Raw genomic sequence first — 6059 nt, forward strand, 5'->3', positions numbered from 1 at the left:
GTTAAAAACTAGCTAAAGTACTCTACTACTCTGAAAGCCCATGCTCATCTAAGACACAGCTTAAATTACACATTGCGCGCGTAACCTGTCTATTTCATCACACTTAATACATTAACACGCAATATCACGCATAGTGATTTTGTGTGTATCTAAATTATAATCTATATTGTCTTGAAAGGTAACACTATTTATCTTTAAAAAATAAATTTAAACTAGTTTCCGAAATAATAACAGATACTTCTCCTACATGTTTCAATCGTGTATCTTCTGGGAGAAGATGTTCATATTTACTAGAGGTACGTAAATAAAAATGAACATGTTTTGCAAGAAAAAGTCTCCAATAAACATGAAATAATTCGTGCTGAAACACTACCTGCAGCACTAGACTCCCTGTGTGAGATATTGGACAATAAATTAGCAATGAAACCAGAATGAACCTGACTTTATAGATCAAAGTTCAAATTTCAACACGCCAAAGAAGTCATAAAACGATTTAACTACACAACACACTGATCGATGAACTATAAATCATTTATTGATGGATACAAAGACATATAAAGCATGTGTTTACGAGGTAACAATGGTCATCCCACGAGCAAGGCCATTTAACTGACCGCCAATAGGTACCGTTACGCATGCGCATTTCAGTGAACGGCCAGGTTCACGTTTGTTATAGAAGATGATGGTTTAAATGGTGGTTAAGGTTTAATCACAGTGTTAAGACGTTTTATTTAGTCTGTCTCTCTTTAACGTAAATGTGTCCTGTGGTTTAACTATCACTAAAGTCGAAAGGTAAGACAATTTGCTGATAGATGAAAGTTCGCCGTGTCTCTTGAATTAATCTAATTCCGACGTCACTGACGACTTGAAAATTTGGTGGCACATTTTCAAAATTACGCAATTCATTATCATGACTTATTCATATGTCGAATGTGACTGAGAGACAGATTCAGAATACAAAGGGATTTAAAAAGTGTGTAAAGGGCGTGGCACTCACACGTTTGTCACGGAAAGAGATAAAATCAGTAGAATGAAAATGACACATTTGAATTTTATATATTTAAATATCCGATTTTTTGGGTGATGTTTGCAGTGATGATGCAAGACATTTAAGAAGCTAACCAGAGCGTCCTCTTTGATAGAAGTGTGAATTGTACCTAGGGATCATACCTGAATCAAGAATGTATTTAGATTTGCATTTGCCTTAAAAACATGGTTCACTTTATGTATGTATTTCGTTCAGATGGGAGAAAATACATAAACATTCAAACAAAATGCGCCTTAGAATATTTGAAATTCAGATACGTATTTTGTGAAAATGTAAGCAATATTTCCATACTCAAAGAAGGAAAGTGTTGAAATTTCGAATGTTCAAACTTTTGTCACAACGGGTAAAAATATATTCACTTTAGATTTCTGAGATGTCGGGAAGTCACGATGTTTTAGGGAAATCTAACATTCTTAATTCATATTCATTGTCTTTCTATTACCATTAGAAGAAAGGTTTCGCAAAATTGTGTTAGTTTTCCCCGTGTCACTGACATTCCAATATCGCGAACTCTCGCGAGAATTCCGCGAGACAAGTACCGGAAGGTAAATGGCAATGGCTGCCAGAGGTCATGCTTCGGGGTCATATCAACACTAAAATGGCTTTAAAATTCGATTACGAAGTTTCGGGCCCTATCTGTCAATGCTGAATATGCATGAGTCTGTCTTTCATTCCCTTGAACAATGGTCCGATGCATCTTCATTTGAAAAATTTCTTGACATATTTTCGCTCTTCTTATAAGCAGAGCCATTTCCAGTTTGCATACAGAATATCATTTAGTGGCTGGGGTGAAAAATGGGCGAATTGTCGCCTAGATAATTGAATTCTAACTTTGAAGGGGTAGCAAAGTTTGCGAGACCCTTTCGTTGATATTGCTCACAAGAGAGTTAATGATGCATTATTGAGTCGCATACTTCGCCGCAAAAGGAAGTAGGTAATTAAACATTCCTAGTTAACTTGTTCATGATTAATGGCCCTCCGCCGAAATTGGAACATTTGTCACAATTCTGCTACTTACTTCATTCTGCCTGACAATAACGGAATGTGGACAATGTCAGTTGTTTTTGAATTATGTCTGTTATTGGAACCAATGACGAACACGTGTCGTGGTGTTAACGATACGAACACCAGGTGTTCACTGGTTTGCATCTGTCGCGCATTCCGAACAATTTATGAAGAGTCACGTGGAGTTTTTTACATTTATTTAAAAGTATTTGAATAACTATCCGATATGGTTATGTTGAAGGGGAATATTTAATGCCGTTTTGCCATACTGGATAAGATAAGCATAAACATGTATTGAAAATGAAAAACGATGTCCAAACGTTGGCTGAAAATTGAGGTATTGAGGTATTGATGAGGTATTGATGAGGTTCATGCGCGTAAAAGGCAATATCTTTATTTGTTACAAACCCAGTGGTCATCAGAGAAGAGTGTTTCATAAACATGTTTTTACACCCATGATTTTTGCTTAAAAGTCTACTGAAAAAATCCTGTTCGATTCTCAACATGGTAAACGTACTACATCCGACCTGATGTCAGCAGATACTGTTAAATGCGATGTACAACTATTCCAGTTCTCACTTATTACGTGCGAGGACGACGGAACATTCTAGTTGAAATGTACATATCTGAAATGTACATTGTTGAAGTCTCCATACTTGGAATGTTGAATTGGTTCGAGGGATTAGATAGACAGCTGTATCCATTCATTTGCTTTTTATCGTATTAGCTGAGTCTGGTGAGAGCCACAGTTATGTATTTGTAAAACAACATCATCAAGAGTTGAAACGAGGCAGACAATGTAATGGCGTTGTATGATGGTTTAGCCAGTAAGTAGAGGTGGATAGACATTGCAGTCTCTGTATAAACATTAAACCAACCCCCTATTTGTACACAACTGTTCGGATGACGCTGCACTGTCCCGGACGGAGGTAAGGACGTCGTTGTGTGAATTTGCAGACTGCTCAAGCAGTGGCCGATTTCTAATCTTTGTGGGAAAAATTGTCATCATCCTCAGCAGCAGCAGCAGCATCAACGACCCGTGAAGGAACCGGGTGGTATAGGTACCCATGCTTGCTATAAAATTCGACTATGCTTGTCGTAAAAGGCGACTAACGGGATCGGGTGGTCAGACTCGCTGACTTGGTTGACCCAACTCAACTCAACTCAACTCACTCACTCACACTGACTGACTGACTCACTCACTCATCAGCGTCGTCGTCCTTGTTATCAATATCATCATCTGTTAATACTGTTATTATTGTCAATAATAATATCGACAACATCGAAACATGTACACTGAATCCTAAATACAAGTATGTGGACCCACAATGAAACGTCTTAAGTGTTTCCGACCGTTCACTTTCATTTTCAGTAAGATTAGGGTGGATGATTTATTGTCGGTGTAGTTGTTTTGAATAAAGTAGAACCATGTTGATATTTACATGTAGTACAACTATTAAACGTCGCGTGTGAGTGATAAAGTATTTTGCTCTCTGTGTGTCGATTTGGGGAATCAAACCCGGGTTTTCGGGTTGACGAGCACTATATTACCGTCTCTATGGATGCACTGAAACAGTGAAACCTTTTTTGTACAAATCCACAAACGCCATAAAATTATATCGAGTTATCTGTCATTCGAGACAAACGTAGTGTCGATATTGCCATTAAGTGAAATACTCTGCATAGAGTTGCATCGCCCTGCTAAATTCTGGAACATATGGCTCAGAGGAAATCACTTTCTTTTTTTTTTCGTAAAACGGCCGTTCAATAGCTACCGATAAACCATATATTTCAATAATCAAATTTGGTTAAGCGATTTGCTGTAAGCACGTCTCGTCAACAGTTTGTAGTTGTGAAAAATGAACTGTATCAAATGTGAAGTCAAGCAATCATTATTCAAAGTATTTACCCGGTACGCTTGGTATACCAAAATGCATTAATGACAAAATTAATCACGATCGTAAAAAATATTTTGGAGTTTTGAGAATGTCGAAATGACATTTAAAGCAATCACGATGCCTCTGTCCTCTGTCCAAACAGCAATAAAAGCCTCGAGTCCAGGAACCAAGACTTCATTTACACCACAGGCGCACCGGACATCACAAACTACGCAATGATGAACGAGATGCCCCCTCCCCGAAACCATAAATAAAACGAACGAACGATTAAATTGTCATCATTATACGATCAGGATCCTAAAGACAATTGTGTAAATTTTGAGAAATCGTCCCTTGTCCACGCCGATGATGAGAAAGAGATTTAGATATTATTTACATAACTGCGGTGTGTGGAGCTTTATCGCTTCAATGACAGTAACCACTAACCACTGCGCATGCGCAATATTGGACAGGGGTTTGCAATTTGCCAAACTGGATGCGGAACATATGTTCGATAATCGCATCTCGCTAACCACTTTCAGTTTCGATCAAACAAAAGACGGGACCAGTGCAGCGAATTATTTCAACGAAAAGATAGCTTCCTTCCCATTGTGTTCTTGATACTGCAAAATTTGACACCGTGAAGATTTTGTCGCGCCTCGTGTGTCTGTTCGTCCAACTTTTAAAAGCATTTGAAAAGTTGAAATCGGTGACAGATATTGAAATCTAACATATTTACGACTTATGAGATTTGGAGAAAGTTTAAATAAACATTGTAAAGACCGGTGTCATGTCCGTCTTTGCCAAAGAGAATAGTGTTACAGTTTTGAGGCGTACATCTGGCCTGCAAAGTCGAAGTAAGGCATTTTTCATTTATTGAAGACATAACATGTATTGTTTTATACTCTGTTATGAATTCGATTTACACGAAACAAAATCGATATTTTTTTTCGCTCGTTGAAAAATGATCTATTGAAAGGTAGCTCTTCGTCTCTTTATGCATTATAAATGGTTCAATTGTCACATATTCCTCTACTAATATAAAGTAATGACGGAGATTAATAATTTCGATACGTTGTTCCACGTTGCTTTTTTATCATTCTGAAAGTGATTGCAGCATATTTTACATTTCTATATTAAGTCGATGCTCATGCTGTTCATTCCTAAATTGTCTGGACGGTTATTTACTGACCGCCGCTGTATAGTTGGAATATAGTGCGGCGTAAAACTAAACTCACTCAACCACTCTGCTAAACAACTCGTGTCTTTTACGTTTAATGTATTTTAAAAATAACGTCAATGTTGTTTTTTTTAAAAAAAACAAAACACTATACATAAAAGAACATTTATGCCCCTTCAAGCATGTCCTGTAGAGTATTGTGATAAACCTGAATTGAACCACGTTGAGTTTCGCTGCTTTGTATAAACAACACCATCGTGACGAAGTATAGGCAAACACTTATTCATCACATTAACTCTTGTGACTTCTACCCGGGACGAAGACATCGGGGGAGTCAAGTAGGTTATAACAACATGGCGTGTATGTGTGTGGTTAACTTGACGGGTTCTGACTACCGTCAAGAACGTAATCAATCACACTGGGTTTGAGGTAGGTTTCGGTAAATTGATTTAGGGTGCGTTCTACTTCAGGTGGAGTATGTTAGACGGTGTTATTTACTGTTAACTAGCTTTAAAATAACTTTGTATGTATTTGTTTACTAGTGTGTATTATTGACGGCGGACATAGTTTTTAGTTTAGTTTTTAGTTTAAAAATTGGAATGTGATAAGGCACGAGTGGCATTGAAGTGGCCGTAACGCATGTGCATTATTTACGGGTCGTTTTATATACTTCATCACCACGGGTGACAAAGTGATCATTAAATGATTTAGGGGCTGGGTTAGTTTTATTTATAACGATTTATTTAGTTTTGTTTACTCGTATCCCACGACTATTGAAGTGTGCGAGGGAGTTTAATTTTACTCCACACTCACCAACATTCCAGTTATATGGAGGTGGTCATTGATGAAGTAAATACAGTCAAACAATCTATAACTTTCTCTTTTTTCACAAAAATGCAATAGAGTATTTTCTACAAAGCGAGATTTTTAAATATGTTGCCAACAAGCT

This window comes from Haliotis asinina, chromosome 6, assembly GCF_037392515.1.
Source record: "Haliotis asinina isolate JCU_RB_2024 chromosome 6, JCU_Hal_asi_v2, whole genome shotgun sequence".
NCBI lineage: Eukaryota > Metazoa > Mollusca > Gastropoda > Lepetellida > Haliotidae > Haliotis > Haliotis asinina.